Genomic DNA, 24,703 nt, shown 5'->3' with positions numbered 1-24,703 from the left:
AAAGAACATAATTCTGGAAACAATACACTGAACAAAAATAAATGAGTGATAAGGGTGCATTGCATGAGCAGAAAGAAAGAAGCATTCTCTAAACTCTCCATCAACACACTTGTTTCGTTTACCAATAGCTCAATCACCTAGCACACCCACAGCATACTCCTCCGATCAACACCTTTATCTGCTTCACCCACAGTACTCAATTAGCTCAACCACAGCATACTTTCTCAGTTCACCCTGAGCATTGTTCTAGGTCACTCACAGCATGCGCACTATTAGCACACTACTCGAGCTTGCCGAAAGCACACTTGCTTGGATTACACTCATATCGCCTGTCACCAAGACACTTCCCCAGCACACATTTGCATCTCCTTACCAGCAGCCTCCTGAAGATTATTCGTCCTGTTCACCTCCAAGCATGCCACCAGCACCACAACTCTCTAGCGAGCCACAGCACACAGTTCCAGCTCGCCACCAAAATTGCCACAGCAGGCCAGCTCCACAACCCTTAAGCTAGTCAATACATGCACACAAAATAATGGACAAGTACTTACCTTTGGAATCTCCATATCTGGTACAGACTATCTAGCTGCAGATTCTTTAGCTTAGAATTATCCCACGGAACCAGTTTGGATCCCAAAAATGTTCATGACCAGTACCTCTGCGTGCCAGTAGGTGGCGTCTGCACAGGGAGTGACGTGCACTGTCCCTATATAGGCTCCCCCAGCATACTGCCATCAGTTGCTTTTTGCAACTTTCCACACCAGGAGAACGGAGCCAAGAAGAACACTGACCATTGGTGTGGGAAATTAGGGCCCGGAACGGTGAAAGCCCTGTCCCTAGGAATCCGTTTGCAGAGCAGGAAGGATGAGTGGGCCGGTAAGGCATTTGCGGCTAGACAAGAGTCTCTACCAGATAAGGTGTTACCGAACGTAAGTAGCTTGTCCATTTGATAGAGACTTCTAGTCGCAGATGCCTTACCTTAGAATAGATACTCTAGTAATACCTCCCCGGAGGTGGGTCTTCTAGTTCTGCAGGACCAAACAAGCAAAGTGCCAATCTCGACAGACCGGACTGTCCAGGCAGCAGTGTTTTGTGAATGTGTGCAAGGAAGCCCACATTGCTGCCTGGCAGATGTTTAGGAGTGGGACTCTGGATGGTAAGAGTGTTTGCAGCCTTGACTCTGGTGGAATAGGCAGTCAAACCCTCAGGGGGTTGCTTCTTGTCCAGTGCGTGGCAGATTTTAATGCAGAACCCGATCCATTGGGAAATAGTCCACTTCTGCACAGCCTTTCCCTTCTTTACACAGACATACCCCACAAAGAGTTGGTCGTCCACTCAGAACTCCTTCATGCAGTCAAGAGTAGAACAACAATGTTTTTTTTGGATCCAGACGTGAAGTCACTCCTCTTCCTTAGAAGGATGTGGAGGAGCGTAAAAAGTAGGCGTGATGAACTGCCCTACATGAAAGGGAGTGATGACTTTCAGTAGACAGGAAGCTCTAGTCCGTAGAACCAACTCGTCTGGGTAGATGTTCAGAATGGAGGCTTGGATGATAAAGCTTGAAGCTCGGCCCTCTGGGCAGATGTTATCACCACTAGGAAGGCTGATGGGAAGTAGCCCAAGAGTACAGTTGTGCAAGGGCTCAAAGGGAGTGCAAATCAGGAATGTGAGGGTGAGATTAAGGTCCAACTTAGGCATGTTCAAGGGAGAAGATGGAAACATATGTAGCAAAACTTCAAGAACCCATGTACGATATGGGATTTGTAGATGGATGACTGGTCAGGCAACCACAGAAAGGCTGCGATAGCAGAAAGATAACCCTTTAAGGTGCCCAGAGTAGAGCTCTGGAGGACAAGGGAAAGAATAAAGAGAAGAACCTGATAAAGTGGAGCAGAAAGGGGGTAAACCTGCTTTACTGCACACCATGCCACAAACTTGCCGCAACAATAGGCATAGACCGTTTCAGTGGAGGGACGCCTGACTGCCAGAATAACATTGCAGACTTCAGACGGAAGGTCAGAGGCTGTCAACTGTCACCACTCAAACTCCACGAAAGAGAGCAGAGTGTTGACGGATTTGGGGGGAGAATACTCCCCTGCTGCTGCGACAGAATATCCTCCTGAAGGGAAAGCCTGATCGGATGACTGATGGCCATGCTCAACTGCTCGGGATAGCAAACTCTCTGAGCCCAGTCCAGAGCCACAAGGATGACATTGGCCCGGTAGTTCCAGACCATCTTGAAAACTTTGGGCATGAGTGATATGGGCGAAAAGGAATACTGGAGGCCTGAGCTCCACTCGAGACAAAAAGCATCTCCGAACAAGAGCCACCTTGAAAACTCCTACACGCAGAACTGCTGACATTTCGCGTTTTCAGCAGTGGTGAACAAATAAAACCAAGGCTCTCCCCACTGCTGAAAGAAACCATGCACCACCTCTGGATGGAGATGCCATTCATGATCTGCTAGGCATCTTCGGCTAAGTGTGTCTGCCCAGGCATTCAGAGAACCCGCCAGGCGTTGCAACACCAGAGAAATGCCCTGCTGTTCCACCCATGTCCAGAGACGCAGGGCCTCTTGGCAAAGGGTCCAGGACCCACCCAGCCATGTTTATTGAAGTACCACATGGCAGCGGTATTGTTCATGAACACCTGGACTAGTCTTCCCTTGATGGAGGGTAGAAAGGTTTTTAATGGCAGCTAGATCGCCCGGAGCTCCTGAAAGTTGCTGTGGAGTCCGGATTCCGCCAGGGGCCAGAGGCCTGTGATCTCCACCTCTTCCAGGAATGACCCATCTGTCACTACAGTCAGATCTGGTTGGGGAAGGGAGAGAGGTCTGCCGCACACCCAATCGGGGTTCATAAACCACTACTGCAGAACTTGAGCAGTTCCCTCTGAGATCTGGACCATGTCGGAGAGACTTCCCTGATGCTGCACCCACTGGAACTTCAGGTCCGACTGTAGAGCCCACGTATGCCAGTGGATATCCTCCCTAATCCTACCCAAAGCCTAGCCCTTAAGAATATGGCTCAGGCTCTGGCCTGCTGGCCTGGAAGACATGTTACCAGCCTGATCCGGAAGAGTGCAACAGCTATCAATCTCTGTGTTGGAGTCAGGTATCAGAAAAACTCTTGAAGCTGAGCGGTGGTCGCCCTGGATCCCGGAAACTCAGAGAAGCACTGACCTGACCCAGGCGCTGGCTTAACTGCAGAGCCAGGCCTCGAATGCAGGCGCTCCCTCATCTCATTGGCCGACGAACGAGGAGAAGTTGAAGACCTTTTTGACTTCTTGCTCTTCTTCTAACCCAAGTGGCCCGACGACTTAGAATGCAATTTCGATTTCGGCCTTGCTTCTGGGACCTTCCTCTCGGGTTTGAGATTGTACTGGTGTCGCACGTCGAGCCGCAAGAAGCTTGAGGGATCATTCCCTCAAGGCTTTTAGGTTCATGGTGCAGCAAATCGGAGCAGGCCTTCAGATCGTGGTCGAACTTGTGGCAGCAGAGACATACACGATGCGGGTACATCACCGACATCAATCGGTGACAGGCCCCGCCGGGCTTGAAGCAGGCCATTTGGGATGACATTAATGCCACACCAGGAAAGAAGGTTCTTAAAAACACTTCGACATAAGTAAAAAAAAAAAGCTTTGTCAAAAAATGTCTACGCGTAGCTCTCTCCAGATCTGTGCTGACTAGTGCAGAAAGACAGGAATTGACATCAGTGCGTTTCGGGTGGCAGCTATATATGCACCATGCTCGTCACGTCTGGCACAGATGCCGCCAACGATGCCAAGAGGAGCCAATTGAAGCCACCTACTGGAGCGCAAGGGGTACTGCTCATGAAAATTTGATGGATGCAGTCTGAGGGCATGGGGATAACTCTCTGGTACGAAATCTGAAGCTAAAAGTCTCTATCAGATACCACCATCACAATATCCTACTTCAAACACAATTGAACATTCTGCCAGCTCCCCTTCACCACTGTCCAGGATTGCTCCGTATCACTACCTTAGTTCACCCCATTTGCGTTCCCTCCCGTTACCACTCTTCAAATCTTGACCACACCACATTCTTGGTAGCTCGCCACCATCACTGCCTTAGTTCATCACTAGCACATTTGCCTGAGCTTTTCATCATGACTTTCAGCTAATCAACATCCTACTCCCTTAGTTCAATGATAATGACCACATTCCCTTAGTATGCCTTAACATACCAAGAGACCTCACTCATCCACAATACCCTAACACACACATTCTCCCAACATATTCCCCCAACATGCCACCGCCGCATTCCCCCAACATGCCCTCGCCGCATTCCTCCAACATGCTTCACCCCCAACACAATCTCCAACGTGTTTGACCACATTCTTTAACTGCACTAAACTACCCTGGCTTCCTTCAAAACAGTCCCCTAGCTCACCATCACCAGACTCCTCCATCTCATTGTAGCACTTTCCCCTACCTCTCTCCATGACACTCCAATAGCTTGCATGCTAGTCCCTCTAAGCTCTCCACCACCACCTACCTCGCCCCACTATACTTCCCTTGTGTCCCATCAACAAACCCCTAATCTGACCTACTACACTCTCCTGGGTCACCCATCACACTCCCCTAGTTCAAGCCACAACTCCATATCCCCAAATGTGCCCTCACTACACTCTCGTAGCTCACTCCACCACTCTCTAGTTTTCTCAAAACAATGCTCACCATATTTGTCCAGCCGTCCTCCACCACATTCTTTTATCTTACCGCGTGACACCACTGTAGCTTGCCTACTGCGCTCTTACCTCGCCCCCACTACATTTTGTCAGCTCACATTCACCTCAATTGCCTAGCTTGCTCCATCTAAACACTTCTAGCGCAAAGCCACCAAACTCATCTAGTATGGTAAAACCAGAACCCTCCACTTTATCCCCCCACATCCCCTAGCAAAGTCCAGCCACATTCCCACACCACACACTACCACATTCCACATGCATGCCCCACTAGCACCCATGTCACATGCTCAGTTCATCATCGTAGAACTAGTGCCTCTCCTTTCTCCAGGAACTCCTCTGGCTCGCTTGCCTTAGTATACTTCCTCAGCAAAACTACTCTCTTTTCAGCACCGTCTCCAAGTTAGTCTTATGTATTAACATCTCGCATCTCACTTTTTTTTTACTGTGTTCCCTTAGTTCAAGCCTAACCTAATTGTAACTCAATTCATACTCATCACTCTGGAGTTCATCTTAAAAATACCAGAGCACGACTGTCTACGCGGTCTCACATCACAACCCACAGCATGCATCACTAGCTCACCCCAACCATTTTCCTCTTGAACCAGTGTTCTTGTTTAGTGTTTGGAATGTGCAAACAAAAGCTAGAGGCACAGTTTCTAGGTACAGTAAACAAACCATGCATAATTAATAAAAACCGAAATATTAACTGAAGTAAAAAAGAAGCCAACACAAAATGAATAGAACAAAATAGAGAGTGACCTTAAAAGGATAGCAAACAAATAACTGTAAGTACAACACAAAGATAAAATAGCCCTGAAATGGAGAAGTTGTGGATGAACGCTAGTGTTGATTTCCAGGTTGTCACATACTTATCCACCTTCCCTTCCTCCAATGCCTATATCTTAAGCAAAAGCTGCATCAATTCACGCTTAAAGCAGCGTCTTTCGGAAGACTGGTTAAGGGCTTACACTTGCCACTTAATGATCTGCCATCATAGAAGGCATGAACAATTTGTGGCCAGAGCAGAAGTCAGACAGCTCAGTGAAAATGGAAGACATTTTTCACTGAGCCACAGAAATCTGATGATTCTGGTGATCTTGGGCAGCCAAACAGAGTAAATAATAAAAAAGAATTGATCAATAGCCATTTTTCCTCATATGTGATGTAAATAGGTATTTTTCCCATCAAGCTAGCCAATTACAGTTTGACCAGATTTTGGGGAGACTTAAGTATGTGGCTGTGCAATACTGCAATCAGTACATTGCTACTGTCAGTTCTAGTAATTTGTGGAATTCCGCTATTAACCTAGGTTGAACTTGCGTTATAAAGCATGGCTAAAAATTGGCGAAATTCACTGCACATCAAAAGATAGTGGAGAATCCGGGCATGGTGGCGTGTGCCTGTTGTCCTAGCTACTTGGGAGGCTGAGGATTGTGAATTGCTTGAGCTCAGGGGTTCTGGGCTGCACTTAGCTGTATTGATCAGGTGTCCATGCTGTGTTGGGTATCAATATGGTGTTCTAGAGGGAGCTCTAGTATTTCAGGTTTCAGGATAGTGGAGAATCATAAAAAACACCCAGATTCCGTGCTGCTTACACTGAAGCAGGTGGTTGGCTTAACAAGGAGATACCTAGGGTTTTTATCTCTGAGCAAGTTACTGGTTTTATCACATTTTAGGAATTTGATTTTCACCCTTATTCAGTTTTCAAATTTCTGAAAAACATTTTAGGATCGTTTTTGCAGTTGCTTCTTGAGGCAACCAGAAATTGAGTATCATCTGAGTACATCCGACTTCACTTTAATCAGATGAGCTGTGAGAAAAATAAGTAGATTAAAAAGGCGAGGCAGCCGAGCATTCACCAAAACTTCAGACCACACCCCTAGCTAGCACCTTCAAATATTGCTCTAGCTACCCTCTTTTGTACACCACCTAAAAACGAGTCCCTCTTCTCTGCCACTACACTCCTCTAGCTCACTTCGATGTAGTGCAAGGTCTCCCCATCTTCCATAGCGCAGCCCCAAGCTTGCCCCTTTCAGCCAATGCCCCAAGCTTGCCCCTTGCAGCCAATTCCCCTAGCTTGCTTTCCCACCACATTCTCTATGAGGCACAGGTGCCTGAACATTGTCAACAGGTGCTGCACCAAGGAGCTACATACACCAAAACAGAGCATGCATAGTGGAGTGGCTTCCTAAATGTGCACAAGAGGCTGAGTTTTCCGCCAGGAGGCGACTGATCACCGAAGGAAACGATAGGATAAACCAGCCTTTAAACTTTCCTCTAACTCATCTTCAGATATTTGGTTTGATTGGCAACTTGAACTGTTTGCAGACTGTTGCAAAACTGACCAGACCCGACGACTTAATAGTGATACCAAATATATAGGAGTAGCATACACTGCTCTTGGGGCAATAGGACAGCACGCTATGGCATAAGTACACTCTTCCACCCTGCACATTATTTTGGTCTGCCACACCGCAAATTGCCCTCGCACACACTATTGTTATAATGACTCCAGTCACCCTGATAATTCCAATGCATAATATATGAGACACTGGTTAGATGCAAACCCTGGGGTGGGAAACCGGTGAAAACATCATGTTCAAGCCTAAACTCTAATGGGAAAAAAACTGGGCACTCGCTGCAGCATTAATAGGCAAAATACAGCAAGCAAAGCCAAGCGCGGCAGACCAAACGTGAGCAGCGTATCCAAAACCGCAAGGGTAAAGCCGTGCAGCAAACACCATACTAGATGTGCCATAGGTGGGAAGCAGTAGCAGGTGTGAAGGCCAAGCGTTGGCAAGCTACATGAGAATAAGGTGGGCAGAAAACTCCAGACTGCACGGACGAAAGAAAGATGGACAGCATAGCCCAAACCAGGAGCCCAGTAACGGTGAAGCCCACCTATATAACCAGGTGAAGCAAAATAAGTCTAGCAAATATAGGAGATTGCCAGAGAAGACCCTACTGGCAAAAAAATCGAAGATGGCATGGAGGATTGCAACCAGCTATCCCTGAGCAGAATGTAAAAGAAACACAGGAATGGGAGACTTTCAATTGACCTAAGAGCCAACTAAGAAATATCCTGGTATTCTGAGTCACAATCGCAGATTAGACAGACATGGACCAATTCCATCACCAAGGATTACGCTTCGAATCAGGTCGACCTCGAACTACCCTAAATAAAGAGGTAAAGACGTAGTGCTGTGTCCCTGATTGAAGAGCACCCTCAAACTCACACACTAGGGTCTAGATATTAAGGGACTACAAAAGAGAAGCAGAATAGGAATCAAAGTCAAATCCATGAAGTAAACTACAGCATGCATACTGACGTCAGACACAACATTTAAAGACAAAGCCCAGAAATTCTAAAACAAAATGTAAGCCTAGCAGTGACAGTCACTATCGATAACTATTGCAGGCTAGAATATCAAGATCACGAGTTAGAGGGACAAATAATAAATCCAAGACAAAAGGAAATTCACGGTCCTTCAATCTGAGTAAACAAAGGCTAGGGAAATCTAGAGTCCCAAATGTATCCTGACGTAATACAAAGCAGCAGATCAGCTGCTACGGTCCAGTTCCAGCCCACTAGATGGAAAACCTGTGAAAATCCGGCCATGGCCTACCCAGTACAAATCATCTTTCCTGACCTTGATTCAATCTCCAGCACAGGCACACACCCTTTGCTCTCCCAACCACAAGGCCTCACACTTCGTCCTCCTTGCTAACATCAATAAGCCAATCCTCCCAGACGCAGGGATGTGGAATTTCGATAGCCCGACGCCCAGGACATATTGTTTGGGGTCAAGGGTAACAAGTTTTAATGTGTATTTTGTCCTTGGGACAAGTAGGCCCAACCCCCTGCAGCACAAACCCTTTGGCTGCCAGTTTGCAGTATCACATTAAGGATCAGGGAAGGGCACGGCCTGTAGTTTAGTTAATATTTGGGTGCATGTGTTAATGCTGTTCAAACTTGTATTTATGGTTCATTAATTGAAAGCCTTTATTATTAGGGAGAGCGCTCTAAGTAAATGTATGTTCTGACTGTGCAGTACTGACAAAGGTTCCAGTATGAAAATGTGTACACACGGTTTCAAAGTTTAGCAACATGAGGCTATGTATGATGCTCACAGAATGCTCTCTGATTAGATGCAAATATTTGCAGAAGCTTCAAAGCAAGATTAATGTTTATTTGTGTTCAATATAAAATATTCCTAAAAAATGAAAGTAGGGAAATAACATTTTGCTAAACTACTGTAAAATTTCAGGTACCATTTCTTTGCAGCATCATTTAGTAAAATGGGTTGATGCATGCCAGTATTTCCCAAAAATATACATATTGGAAAATGTGTGTAACCAGTTTCAATAAGATTATGGGAAACAAAAATAAACAAGCCTTGGCAAAGCCAGTAGGTCTGACATTGGTGGTCAGCTTTTTAGTTTTGGTAATGCGTGATTTGTTTTGGCATGGCTTTTGTAAAACCTTATTGATGTGAGAGCTGCCGGGCCCTCACCATTATAACAAACATTGGCAAACGCAAAAATTGTTTTTGGTCTCAAAGAGCACACACTGCCACATTAGTTACCGGTACTGAACAAAACTACTTTGTGTAACGATATGCTCCTTATGAAAGAGCAGAATGCTGTCACTCCCAGTGAAGTCAGCCGATTCAGAGAGAGAAATATTTTTAATAAACACAAAAGGTCATGGTTAACACCAGACCAAATTAGGGGCCCAATTATTAAAGAGAGTCTAAAAAGTGCACCTTTGGTATATGGCTTTCGTGAATTCACAAGAATTTACATTAGTAGGGCAAGAAATTGTACTTCTACAAAATATTTGTGAACTGCATTTTAGCATGAGCAAATATGCATGTGTACATTTGCTCATGTGAAAACCGGGATATTTGAAAGTTCATTTTCCCTCCAACTACTTTTTTCCCCAACTCTGAAAGAAGGTTTACGTATGCCACTCTCAGGAGTAAATTTCCAACATTTCTCAGTATGGGAAAGATTAGAGAAGATTTGTTGAAAACCCTAAAACATGCAAGTTAGTAGGTTTGCACAGACTCAATAGGGCATTCCAAGCCTGGAACTACTGCTTACCACCATCTTCAGTCCCAGTATGTGGAGCTGCGGAAACGTGGCAACATAAAATGATTACTAGTATTCAAACACTACTATGGGATGTGCCCAGGCATAATCAGAGAGGCTATATAAGAGCTCTTATATAATGAGATTGCTGCCATAATTTGTGGGAGCACTATATGGCACCAAGTGGACAAGTGGATTTTGTTACATGACAAGTAGATTTATGAAGCAACCTGCCCCATGGACAAGTAGATATTTTAATAAATTCCACACCCCTGCAGACGACTAGCACAATTATCTGCCAATACAATTCATCTTAAGCAGCCAACAGAATCTCGTACCTTTTAACCCCTACACCCCAGACTTGTCACCTGGTTCCTAAATAAACGTCATTCACTTTTCCCACTAAAATATACCTTACTCCTCCACATACTTAAAGGCAGCACACACGTTATTCGAAAAATATAATAATTAAGTCTTTTATAGCGTTTTCATTTTCTGGTAGTTAACAAATTTTTCTGCTTTTATTACTTATTTTTCATTTTTTGTTAGCCTTTGTCTTACTTAAAAAGTACTCTGAAGGGTGACAAACCATGACTTTCAGAACACATATTCCACTAGGAGATTTAAGTACAGTCCAAATAGGAATCTACATAATCCCAAAACGTGCAATGCGAACGGTTGCATTTCCTTGCTCATAGAAAGGAAAACATGCAAACTTTCACTTTTCATATTCTCTGTCAAACTTACACTTTGCATATTCTCTGTCAAAACATTAAAAAAAAAGCATGTAGCTTTCAGTCCTCTAGATCTCAAACTATATTATAGTTTTAAAAACTAAAGGCATTTTTAAGAAAAATAAAAGCTTGCTTTAGCAGCAAAAATATTTACAAAAAAGTTAAGAATAAAAAAAATTAAGAGCTTCGATTGTTTCACCTAGAAGAACTTGATACATGACTAGTGAAGCAGTATTTTTTTTCTTTTTTGAAAAAACAATAAGTCCATTAAGAAACCTTGAGCCCACGACAGACAGGCACTCAATGAACTACCAGCCCGTTTTCCTCCTCCTGTATTTCTCTGTAATTCTACAAAGAATCATGTTAAAAGAATTGTCAATGTCTTCTGTGCAAGGACATGCATAGCTTTCTTAAACCAAGATTCTGCATGCTGCACTGCATTGAGGATGCGCACACCCATATCCTCTCCCTGACTCATCAGCAGCCTTTGAGCTAGTCAGCCTTGACATCAACTGTAGGAGTATACTAAGCCAAAACAACCCAGAGAGTGTTCTATTTTGGTTCTCATCCTACCTTGCCAACATTAATATAAGAGCGTCAAGCTGACTCAAATCCCAACCCTAGGTCAGTGGTATTCCCATAGCTCCCCCTCCCACAATATAAAGCTTCCCTCAGCAACCTCCTAAGCTCATTCAATTGCTACTATCATATATTCACTACCAACACCGAAATAATATTCATAGCCCCCTTCTTAGGTCCCTCAATATCTTGTAGGGTGTGATAAGCTGCCTAAGAACAGTTGAGGACATATATTGGCATTAAACCAATCATTATCCAGTGATCATTTGCCCAATAGGATACTCTTTGGACTCTTCGCTTTGAATCTAGGTTATCTACTAAAACACTACCATCTAACTTTTTTCTGCCATAGACCTAGCGTATAATCAAGGGAGCATGCACGAATCCCAGCCATACAAACAAGGGAAGGGAGCCAGGGGTCTAATCCGCACGACCAAGGGAGGCTGCGAAACAGGGTCAGACACTCATAACAGAGCTTGAAGAATATGGTATTAACTTTAACGATCTTTCTGGTGGACACTCTAGCTACCTGCAGAATCCTCACCGCTTTAATCATCTCTACTTCAGATAGGACATCACACAGCCACAAAAGCTGTAACCCCAGCTCATTGATGCCAAGTCCCAGTCTTTTATTCCATACCAACAGAGGCGATTACCAAGCTGACAAAATTTACAGAAACTGCAGCATACCAAAACTAACTTAGTACCTTAATAAAGGATGCATGAGCACTTGTCAGAACAGTAACGCATGCAGGATTGGTGCGGAATCGGAAGATCGAGTATCCTCCAGACTGATCAGTGCCAAAGGTAAGTAACTTGTTCTTTTGATGGATACTTCTACCAGCATAATCCTCACCTCTGTAATCAATACCAAGTGATGCCTCCATGGTGGAGATAGTAACAACTGAAAGTTCTGCAACACAGATCTGGCAAAATGGCCATCCCTGCAAATTTTAGACTTGAGGCAGTAATGCCTGGTAAAGGTTTGGACTGCAGTCCACATTGCAGCCCAGCAGATTTCTAGGACTGTAACACCACAGGAGAACACTGAAGCAGCAGCCTTGGTTGTGGTGGGATAGGACAACGATTCAGCATGATATGATCTGCTTGTAAATAGCCTGCTTTTCCTGGTGCCAATTAAAAGCTGATCGTCAATCAGTTACTCACAGGGCCTGTCAATGTAGAAATGGAGGGCCCTGCAAGATTCCAGGCGGTGCAGTCTCTTCTGTTTGGTGAGGTACGAAGGTGGGTCGAAGGTAGTTAGAGTGATGCACTGAACAAGAAACAGGGAAAACACCTTTGGTAGGAAAAGAAGCCTTAGTTTAAAGGACCAGTTTGTCTGGGATAAATCAAGATAAAGGACAAAGAGTAAAAGCTTGTGACTCACTAATATGCCAAACTGAGGTAACGGTAATCAAGAATACTACCTTTAAGGTAAGCAGTCACAAAGGACACCTATGCATTGGCTCAAAGGGAGAACCAGTCAGGAACTTGAGCACCAGTTAAAGGTCACATTGAGGCATGGAAAAGCATGAAGGGGGAAAAAAAAGCCAACCCCTGCAGAAAACAAGCCTTGCTGAGACAAGGGAAATGCGAAACATTAGAAAAATGCAACTTGAGGGGAAAAATGTCTTTTTAGGCGCAGCAAGAAATTAAATAGGACCAAAGTCTAGAATAACAGAAATCTAGCCTTGGAGCGACAAGCTAACAAGACGATGTCCATTTCTGCAGGCAGGTCCAAGAAGCTCAGATTGTCCCACTCAATCTCCAAGTATGAAGGTGGAGGCAATAGAGATTAAGATGCAGAACCTGCCCATCCAATTGCAACATGAAGTCAATCCTGAGTTGAACAGGAGGGCACACAGACAGGCTGAGCAGATTGGAGTATCATACCCTCTGCGGCTGGTCCAGTGTGACCAAGTTCATATGCGCATGGTTCAGACAGAGCTTCCTTGGAACACAAGAAGAGTAGTGCAGCTCGAAGTGCCACTTCTGGAGGAATGCCTCAGCAGGGTCCAATGAAGAGGAAACTGCGGAGGGCAGAACAGAAGGCAGTGGCTGTTCTTATGTGTGGCAAAGAGGTTCACTAGAGGGCTGCCTCCAAGGGGGTAGTTGAGCCACTTCCTGTTAATGATGCTAGTGGGGGGCAGCAGTAAGAGACCGACTGAGATAGTCTCTCAGCACTTTCGAGGGGTTGGGAGCCCATGGTTTCAGCCTCAGTGCCTCCAGAGACATAGAACAAGAGCCTATGTTACTTTGTTTGGTAGTGTACCACAGTAGGGTCATGTTGTTCATCAAGACATGACTTGATCTATTGTCAATGGAATGTAGAACTGCCTTGAGGGCAAGCAGAATAGACCAAAGCTCAAGTAGAGTGATGTTTTATTTATGCTACTTGGGAGACTACAGGCCTTTGACCTTCAATGCATCGGGATAACCCCCACTACAGAGAGAGGAAGGCTCGGTCACCACCGTGGCCACTGCCAGTGGAGGACAGAAGGGGTTCCCACACAAAATGTGGTCTTCCACCAGCCACGACCGGAGGTCTTGAGCCACTTCCAGGGAAATTTCAATGTTATTCAGCCAGGCCCACAGAAAACAGAGGCACTACTGGAGTGCAAGTAGGTATCACTGTGCAGGGATGTGGAATTCTTATAGCCCGACGCCAAGGACATATTGTTTGGGGTCAAGGGCAACAAGTTTTAATGTGTATTTTGTCCTTGGGACAAGTAGGCTCAACCCCCTGCAGCACAAACCCTTTGGATGCCAGTTTGCATTACCACATTAAGGATCAGGGAAGGGTACTGCCTGTAGTTAAGTTAATATTTGTATGCATGTGTTAATGCTGTTCAAACTTGTATTTATGGTTCATTAATTGAAAACCTTTATTATTAGGGTGAGTGTTCTAAGTAAATGTACGTTCTGACTCCGCTACGGACAGTGGTTCCAGTATGAAAATGTGTACACACGGTTTCAAAGTTTAGCAACATGAGGCTATGCATGATGCTCACAGAATGCTCTGATTAGATGCAAATATTTGCAGAAGCTTGAAAGCAAGATTGTTTCTTTGCTTTCAACATAAAATTTTCCTAAAAAATGAAAGTGGGAAGAAAACATTTTGATTAAGTACTGTAAAATTTCAGGTACCATTTCTTTGCAGCATCATTTAGTAAAATGTGTTGATGCATGCCAGTATTTCCCAAAATTATTCATATTGGAAAATTTGTGTAACCAGTTTCAATAAGATTATGAGAAACAAAAATAAACAAGCCTTGACAAATCCAGTAGGTCTGACATTGGTGATCAGCTTTTTAGTTTTGGCAATGCGTGACTAGTTTTGGCATGGCTTTTGTAAAACCTTATTCATGTGAGAGATGCTGGGCCCTCACCATTATAACAAACATTGGCAAACGCAAAAAAATGTTTTTGGTCTCAAAAAGCACACACTGCCACATTAGTTACTGGCACTGAACAAAACTACTTTGTGTACCGATATGCTCCTTGTGAAAGAGCAGAATGCGGTCACTCACAGTGAAGCCAGCCGATTCAGAGAGAGCGAGAGAATTTTATTCAACACAAAAGGTCATGGTTAACGCCAGACCAAATTAGGGGCCCAATTATTAAAGAAAGTCTCAAAAGTGCACCTTTGGTATATATGGCTTTTGTGAATTCACAAGAATTTACATTAGTAGGGCAAGAAATTGTACTTCTACAAAATATTTGTGAACTGCATTTTAGCATGAGCAAATATGCATGTGTAGATTTGCTCATGTGAAAACCTGGATGTTTGATAGTTCATTTTCCCTCCAACTACTTTTTTCCCAACTCTGAAAGAAGGTTTACTTCTGCCACTCTCAGGAGTAAATTTCCAATATTTCTCAGTATGGGAAAGATTAGAGAAGTTTTGGTGAAAACATTTAAAACATGCAAGTTAGTAGGTTTCCACAGACTCAAAAGGGCATTACAACCCTGAAACTACTGCTTACCATCATCTTCAGTCCCAGTATGTAGATCTGCGGAAACGTGGCAACATATAAGAGCTCCTATATAATGAGATTGCTGCCATAATTTGTGGCAGCACTACATGGCACCAAAGGGACAAGTGGATTTTGTTACAGGACAAGTAGATTTATGAAGCAACCTGCCCCATGGACAAGTAGAAATTTTAATAAATTCCACACCCCTGACTGTGCGTAGGGAAGACTATAAGAGCTCCCTCGCAAAACATTGAGATCGTAGATTGAATGTCTCAACCTCGCTGGGGAGGTAGGAAGAAAGGGTGTGTGTGTGTGTGAGGTCGGCGTGGGGTAAGGGTCCAGCTCTGTCCAATTCAGACAAGAAGCTAGGACAGCCGGAGGTATAACTTTGGGAGGGTGGAAAAAAAATCTCAAGCTGAAGAGCAAGGTGATTGTGGCCTGCATGTAGTCAGACACCATCTCTGGCGAACCAGTCTTCAGCAGCCAGTCAAGGTATGGTAATACAGAAATCCCGGACCTGAGAAGATGCACTGCAACCAGAGGCATCGCCTTTGTCAAGACTAGAGGGGCTGAAGACAGCCAAAATGGTAGGACTGCAAATTGTGGGTATTGACCACCACAAAATGCAGGTACTTCCTGTGCGACTGCAGGATAAAAAGACACATACTGCAAGTCAAGGGGCACCATCAAGTCTTCCAGTACCAGGGACAAATGACCTATGCAAGAAAAAACATCTTGAACTTCTCCTTGTGGAGAAAGGCATTCAGAATGCAAAGGCCCAAAATGAGAAAGAGACCACTGTCTTTCTTGGGAACAAGAAAATATAATAGAATAGCAATACTACCAGATTTTGTTAGAATCAACTATATGGCCCCCTCGATCAACAGAGAAAAAGCTTTCTGCTGCAGAATGTAAGCAAGGTCCTCTGAGGTGACAAAGGGAAAGGGGGGGGGGGGGTTTGTCCGGGAATGGAAGGGCTTAGCCTTGTCCACCACCATGGTTCGCTGGAAGACCCAGAGACCCATGGTGGTCAAGTACACAAACACCCTACCCCCCTTACAGGTTGCATATGCTCCCCCAAGGACAAGCTAAATCAGGTTTGTGGGAGGGGCCTGAGAGGAGGAAGAAGAAGCTGCCTCTGCCTTCTACATACTTAGCAGCCACCACACACCTTGTAGCCGAGACAAAATGTGTTGGGTTGCTGCGAGGGCTGGTGCCACCAACAGAGCCATAGTCAAACCGTGTTTGCAATGTTCCAGAACCTAGTCAGGCTTTTTACCGAAGAAGTGAGCTCCTTGAAACAGAATATATATAAAACAAACCTGAGTTAGGAAGGGCAGCAGATGGAAATAGAAAAGCCAATGGATCGCATCACTGAATTCACTGTATTCAGGACAGAGTGGCAGATAAGTATGCCCAGGTCTTGCCCATCACCCACAGCTTCCACAATATGATCATGAAGGTGACGGGGGAGCTTCAGAATGACCATCTGCACCATTTCCCATTCAGCAAAGGAATAATGGACCAGAAGGAAAAATGTGTTTGTGAAGTGAAGGGCAAGGCTCCCCAGAGAGAATACTTACCGCCCCATTGCCTTAATCCTTTTTAATATCCTCTGTCTATAGTAGAGGAAACAAATGTAGGGTCCTGCTTAGAGGAAAAGGAAGGCTGAACAACAAAATTCTCCATGGAAGGCTGAGCTGTCTCCACCGTTAGGACCTCAGGCACTGGACTGGATTGGACAGTGTACTACCTGGCACTTCATCACAGAAACCAGTTTGCTCCAAGCGACCACAATGGAAGACAAGGTCTTGTTAGAGGGAGCAATGACTCAACAATGGAGGATACCGTATGCAGAATTTCTGTAGGTTAGCCTTGTTTTCCTCCAAAGGCAATAGCAACTCAAGAACATCGGAGGTCTCGCGCATTACAGCTGTGAATGAGGCTACTTCCTCAGCAGGAGGCCTCCCCAAGGTCACTCCAAATTCACCTCGAGGGAGACATCCAGGCCACAAGGCCATATAGTGACCACTATTGTTTCTAGTAATGGGGAGGCAATTGCAAGCCTCACTGCTATCATCATCACCATGGTAAACCATATTAGGCATCTGAATCGGTTCTGAATCCAAGCCAAATAGATCCCAAAGTCTGCCTAAATATTCACCAGGCAAAGGCATGAACAGGGGCCATTCTTTCATCAACTGCAGTGTTTGAGCAAGGATCTGACCAAAATATCCTTTGACTTTGGATAATTTAAAAAAAAAAATTGGGGGGAGGAGCCAAGATGGCGATCGGAACGGTCGCATAAACGCCTCGCTCCTAGATCCCTTCCTCCCCGCCGCCTATCCTGACTTTAATCCTGTTCGGGGAGTTTTGAATTCGATTACCAGGGAAGAGCCTTCACTTACCGTCTGTTTCCGGGGCTCCGGCGTGCAGTGGTTCCTGCGTTCTGCCCTTGTCGTCTTGCCGATCTTTCCGGCCCTGACGCCGGGGCCTCGAGTGCAGTGTCTGCCCGGAGATGTCGGAGTGCCGGCGGTCCGGGTCCGGTGGAGAGACCCGATGGTGGGAACCTGAGAGCCGCGAGCCGGAAACATCGGAGCGGAACCACCCCTGATAGTGGGCCGCCCCACATGCCCGATTGCCTGCCGGACTGGAGAGAGAGGCCGCGTTGTCCGGCACCCCTCGGGTGAGACGCCCGCTCCTGTTGCTTGTCCCGCCTGGGATCCGGTGCGGAGCTCCCCGAGAGTTGTGGGGAGCACGCCCGTTCTTCTGGTGACTCTCCTTTCTCCGCCGGGCGCCGTCCGCCGCGAATCGGCTGTGTCTCCTGTGGCCTCTGGCTTTCATGGTGAATTTGGAGGCGGGCGAGACAATGGCGCTGTGCGAGGTGCTCAAGATGGCGAATGGCCCCTCGGAGTGTCTTCCTCCTGGAGACAGGGACGTTGCTGCATTTGCTCTCCCCGGCCCTCGTTTGCTTTGGGCGGCGCCTACACGGAGTGCTGTCTTCCTTGCCCTGTCTTCTCTGCGGCTCGACCTGTCCTTGAAATGTCGGAACTTGGAGTTGCGGATCGCCGCCATGGTTGCTCCGCCATTTTGTGACGCTGGTTCGTCTCCCCGAGTTGACTTCGTTGAGACTCCTTCGGCTGCTGTGCTGGGCTCTCCTGATGGATGTTCGATTCTAAGGGATCAAGTGGACTCGGTGCCGATGCTGCAGTATTTTCTACATCCTGATTTCTTTCTTTTGTGCTGGACGTCCCAGGTTTCGAACTTGGCCACGTGGATACTTGGTGTGCTTTTGCATTCTGACTGCTGCCGAGTTTTCCTGGTGGCTTCTTGGTGGCCGGGACGGTGTTCCACGAAGATTCCACTTGCTTTCCCTGTCTGGTATGAGCCCGCTATGTCATTCTGTTTCTTGGCCATGCCGAGGTCTGGCAGTTCTGTTCTTCATAGAAGTGGACAGGGGTGATCGTGTCTGGGTGACTGCGGGACTTTCGTTTTGTTAATGGCGTCTCCGGACCTCATTATTTGGACAATTCCTGTCTCCATCCTCTGTGTGGGCTATTCTTGATATCCTTTTTTGACCTCGATTATTGAATCTTTGTTGCGGGTGGGGAGGTGTGTGTATTTCGATCGCCGGCTCCTCTCCTCGCTCTCTTCTTTCTCCTCTCCTTCTCTCTTTTTCTCCTTTTTCTTTCTCCATTATTTCTCCCTTTCTCTTCCTTCTATATTTCGGGTGACTCTGGGGCGACAGGCACGCTGTTTAGTGGGGTAGGCCATAGCCATTACAGTGATGTAGGGTGGGGGGGGTGTTTGTTATTTTAGCTTGTTTTGTTCTATGGTCCCTTTTGCTTTTTTCCTGGGGGGTGGGCTATGTCCCTTTGTTCTCTTTCCTTCGTTTCGCGCGTGTCTGCACTTTCTTCCTTTTTGGGGTGGGTGGGCTGTCTGTGTGGCATCCTATTCTATTGTTTGCTATGACTTATCCTGTATTTTTGACCCCTTTGGTGGGCATAGGATGTCTTTGGGCTTTGACCCTACGGTGGTTACCTGATTGCGTGGGGGGCTATGTCCCTCCTGTTCCCCCCCTCCCCCGTTTATTTTTTCTGTTTATGCTGCATGACGCTCTGGTAGATATGGCTGCTGCCTCCTCTATAAATCATAAAATGAAACCTTTATTATCCTGGCGCTTACTGCGTAGCAACTTTCTTCCATGTCTATACTGTGTTTGCTTTGCCGTACGCATTGATGCTGTCCCTTGTTGACTCTCCTGATTTTGCGGCCGGCCCCTGTGGTTGTAGGCCTGCGCTTGTGCTGATATGAGTATTTCAATAAAGGTTTTTAAAAAAATAAAAAAAAATAAAAAAAAATTTATTGATCTGAAGTCAGGCCGTTAGCGTCAAAGACCGATCCAGTGTTGGAGAAACTAGTAAGGCCTTTGACAGAGGAAGCGGTTTGGCCAGAATTAGTAGGTTGTTAAGAAGAGGTTAAAGACAGTTGACAACCACCAGGGATTGAATCGTCGACGGAAGCCAGGTTGGAGCCCACGAAGACTTCTTAGAGTGAACAAAATGGAGTGGAAAAGTGCTAGCATAACCTTGGTGAATGCTGCAATATGTGCAAGGTCACTGAAATGGAGTAAGGGGCTATGTGGAAGCTGAATCAGAGATCAAATACTGCGCTGGTTGAATCTCTGCCAAAACAGTCTCCAAAGACTACTTTAAGATCAGAGTCAGAGTCAGGAAGTTAAAACGCCTACTGAAAGACCTATCACCTTCAGAGGAGCTGAAATGGGGAAAGTGAGGAATCCCTCATGTGGGGTTTCTTGGTCTTCTCCCGGGAAGGCTTGTCCTCGTTCTTAAAGGCAGTTTGCTTTGCAGCTGCCCTGGACGAAGTAAGAACTGGATCTGAAGTGACTACATCAGTGGTAGCCTCAAGCTTGCGTCATGAAAATCTTCACTTCCCGCATCTTGATGGCCTGGACATGCATGAAGCCACACTTATTACATGAATCTTAGTGGTGTTTGGGCCACAGGCACCAGAGATTGACATCATGGGCTTCCACGAGTGACACCTATTTAAAAAAAAGAGTACAATTTGGGAAGAAATGTTTTGGTGGAGACCCACTCAGGATCGGTAACACATGGCGAAGAAAAAATATAACGGACACCTTGTACTGCTCCATGAAATCCTACCCGGTATCCTGCTGCTATCGGGACACAGGAGAGCCAACTCATTTTCATGTCCCATTGTGGAGCCTAGAGGAGATTTAAGAAGCACATACTCTGCAGGGTGAAGTATCCATCAGAAACAAATTGTACAACACAACTATAGGAGCTTGATGAACAAGGTCCCAAAGACCAATAAAAGTGAGCACAAAGAAAATCATTCCCAACTACACCATAACATTTTGAGGAACAAAACCCAAAAAGCAACTTATGAAGGAGGAGCAAGGCCCAAACCACAGTGAAATTGTAGAACAAAAACCAAGCAAACACCCAAATGAGTCCGAGCAACAAGGCTAAACGCATCTCAAGGAAGGAAAATAAAACGGCCCAAAACAAAGAATAAATGAAAGGTAAGGAACAAGGAGCATCTATGCAGCTTTAGATGCACATGGGAAAAAGTTGACAACCACGCAACCAATGGATTCCGAAGAAGGAAGACCAACGAGACGACCAAAGGAGTATGTTTAATAAGGTCAATCTAGCCAATCACCTTTACCTGGGGAATGAGGTGCAACCACACAACTAAGAAATTGCAAGGAACGGGGTTGAATCCACACAACCTTGTAAACTTGAGAAACAAGAGCATTGGCATGCAAGGTAGTCAGAAAAGCAAGCACCAAAAAGCAACCAGGGGAGCCTGTGGAACAATACCCAAATAGATCAAGAGATTTTCAGGATCAAGGTTTCAACCACACAACCTAGGGATCTGAAGAACAAGGACTAATCATACAACCATGGGAGTCTAAAGAACAAGAGCTAGTCATAAATATAAGGGAGCCTACGGAACAAGTTCTCAACCACATAACCAAAGGAGCTACCAAAGGTTCAAGATAACTAAGACTCCTTTGGAGCAAGTGTCAACCAAACAACTGAAGGAATACGGGGAACAGAAGTTTCAAACACACAACCAAGAGAGACTAAGAAAAATAACCAACTACACAAGCAAGGAAGACTACGAAACAAGGAGCAACCATGTAATGAAGAGTGGGAAATAAAATGAGAAAAATACCACTCAGAAAGCTTAAGGATTAATGTGAAACCACACAAGAGAGCCAAAGTAACAACGATCGATCAAATACTTGATCATTCACTTATTGGATAGTTCCTTACTAATTACCTGCACTAAATACCTCTCATAGTACAGTCCTACAGGGCCTTACAATATTTTGTTGTTTAAATATTGTTTTGACAATATGATTCAACTAACTAAACTTTATATGAGAAATAACTTGGCAGATAGCACACAGGCAGTATAGTACTAATGTTTGAGTCATTAACAGCTTTTACTCAGAGTTCCTGTGTGAACTCTTTACGATAAGTGGTTTCCATACCACCTTGGCCTGCAAAAAGGTCACTAAGCAACCAAGCCCAGTCACAAGTTACTAAGTACTCTCACCCAGAAAAGCGTTACTATGCATCCACCCTGAAACGAGTTGCATGATAATCTTCTTAGGCGCCTACAGCATTGAGGCACAAAGAGTAAAGAACCATCTTTCTCCTGCCAGAGTTGGAAGAACGAGGTCAACAGACCCGTCACATGGGTTGTGCCATGGTATCTAGGAGACGTTTTTAATATCCTGGCAGTGCTGGGAACAAAGGTAGGCCAGGACTCTCACTAATGGTGACGCTTGGGGTTCGCACGCCTTTTTATTCTGAATTTGTTTGACTTAGCTAGCGTTTGTATTGCAATAATGTAAAATATAATCAGTGTTATCTAAATATAATAGGGTATAAAAAGTCTCCACTATCATAACTGCCTATTTTTATACTGGTTTGAGGGGTGCAAAACAGGATAGACCCCTCTTATTCCCTGAGAGTCATTGGGCAGGTCCGCTGCACTTCATTGACATCTATTGTTAATTTTTATAGCTCTCAAGGAAAGGGGTGGGTCAAGGAGAATGTTGCATACCTATCAGTTTTCCCTTTCTTCACAGAGACCATATTGTATTTATGCATTTTGGGGATAATGAAATCTAAAAAGGTGTGCTTCCAAATTAGGGAGTTGGAGGTACAAAACGCACCCTTACAATCCAAGGAGCTTAAATCAACCAGGAGCAAGATGAAAGAAGGAGTGAGGTAATATTACAAAAAAAACTAAGGCCTTGAGATCAAAGCAATGACTAGATAATTAAAGGAGATCAGATGAGAGTCCACAACGAAATTACCAAGGAAACCTGGAGCACAAAGCCAGGCTGAAATAACCCACAGTGTACAGGGCCCAATGGGTGAACAACATGATAATTGTTAACAAAGTTACAACCAAAACATCAAAGTAACTTGGGGTATCCAGGACAACAAGGAGCTCTCCGGTACACCACCGCATCCAGAAACACAAGGGAGCTCAAGGAACAGAGATGCAACCAGACAACAAAAGGAGCTAAGGGTAATAGGGCCAATCCAAACAAGACCAGATGTGCAGAGGATCCAGGGAAAAATACAATGTAAGCTTAGACAATAGTCTTGAGCCAGGCAAGCTCATGTGATCAGGGGCCCAAACTACCACCAATCAGAGCATATTTAGTTCCTAGGAACATGGTCCCAATTGGACAAGCACACGAATGAAGGAAAACAACCAGAGGAAGCTAGACATGACCAAACAGTCTAACAAATTAGAGACACCTTAGTCCAGAGCAGAAATGCAAATTATAGAGCCAACAGGGACAACCAAAGAACCCTGGTAATCAACATGTTCCTGCAGCCCTAATCAAGAAACATTAAAAATACCCACAATCCCAGCCATGGTACTGCAATAGAGCAAATTACCATTAACGACCCACTGAGAAATGGCAGCCATCCAGGATTTCAGTTCTCTTGCATGTCACTCTGGCCAAGGGCCCCAAGAACACAGAAACCTTTTACTAATAACCCCCTTAATAAGTGTTGCAGAGCCACTAATAGCGCGTGCTGGTTCTGAAGCGGTCTCCTAGACACAGCGGGTGAATCAGACTCAGCACTCTGCGAGAAAAAAGCACGTTTCCTTCTATTGCCTGGGGTTGCTAAGTAGAGAGCGAGAGAATTCTCATGACTTTCATGCATTTTCGAACTGCAGCATATGCTCGGGGTGGCAATTTCCCCTCTCAGCTAAAAACAGACCAACTCTTGTGCAAGGTCTGAATAACCACGGTTCCTGCACCACTCGCCTAATGTCTTGAGCATTAAAATGCAGCCAATGGCCAGCCTACGCCCGAGACCGCCATCACCCCAGGGAGCGGTTGAGCACGCTCTTAGCAGCACAATGTTCTCGGAACAGGATTAACTGTGGGCTACAGAGCAGCGTCATCAGAACATTGATACTGCAGCTCTCAGCACAGAATTGTTTTCTTTGCAAACATGGGTTCCGGACGTTTAGAAGATGGACTCACTGCAAAACTCTAGTCTGTAGCGAGCTGCACCACTTATTCCTATAGAATGTTGCGCTGCAGAGCAAGAGCGACAAGGCTCACTATCCGAGAAGAATGCAGTCTCTGAGAGGCAGTTATACTCCTACAGAGGACCTTCCAGGGGTAGTGGAGGTGGGGAAAGAAGGAGGACACACTCCGTCAGGTGAACGCCAGTGACCCTCTTGACCCGAAATGTAAGCATGGAATGTTGCAGGATGTACAAGTGTTGTTGTGTTTCTTTCTTTGAAAAGCGCTTAGAGACCAGTGGTGATTTGCGCTATACAAAACTATAATAACATAACATAACATAACAAGGCTGATGTTGCATGCCTTTACAGCTGGGCCAAGGTGAGGGCAGATGCCGGGTGCCCAACTCTGACCATTTCTGCCCCACATGCCCGCCAAACGTTTCATTTGCCCTATTGTGGGTAGCACAGTACCCACCTGAACAGTATTTTTTTTTAATGTAGCTGGTAAGAATAACCTCGAAAATCATATAAATGTGTTGTCTTCTTTGAACTATAAACTTAAAGAAACAAATACAAGATGGAAACATATCCATGTATTTTTAAAGCAAGAGAGGGTTGACTTGAAAAAGACACTGAGGATTTTACACAAATGAATATGCAAGTAGACTCTTGAGGCGCTTCCAGAAGCTCAAAGCGTGTACTAATGGGAGGGATTTTTTAATGACAAAGGTGGGAACAGTGGGGGCAGTTCAGCCCTTTCACCCCACACCTACACATCAGGATGCAGAGGCCGTGGAGGGTACGCCTCGGATGCTAGGCCTTCGAGGTTGGGCAAGGACGTAAAGAGCAGACAGCAATTCTATTTACAAGCTAGTCAAGGGATGTTTTCTTTGTTTGAGAGATAATGAGGACCAGCCTCCTAGGCCTCGACGATTTTGGAGCCTGGCGCAGGCACTGCTAAAAGTCTTTAATAGTCAAACGGCTGCTCCAAACCCTGCCTGCTTCACACAGGCTAAGGACCCGCAGACTCCATGCTGCT

General features: G+C 45.3%; 1 protein-coding gene across 3 annotated transcripts in view; it reads right to left on the bottom strand.

The window, feature by feature from the left end:
* The window catches only part of WASF2 (WASP family member 2), a 400,400-nt gene that overhangs the window by 156,502 nt on the left and 219,195 nt on the right, over positions 1-24,703 (bottom strand). The window lies entirely within an intron of this gene.

This window comes from Lissotriton helveticus, chromosome 3_1 (genome assembly GCF_964261635.1).
Source record: "Lissotriton helveticus chromosome 3_1, aLisHel1.1, whole genome shotgun sequence".
Lineage (NCBI taxonomy): Eukaryota > Metazoa > Chordata > Amphibia > Caudata > Salamandridae > Lissotriton > Lissotriton helveticus.
The sequence above is the reverse complement of the archived record's forward strand: the minus strand, read 5'-3'. Positions and strand labels throughout refer to the sequence as shown.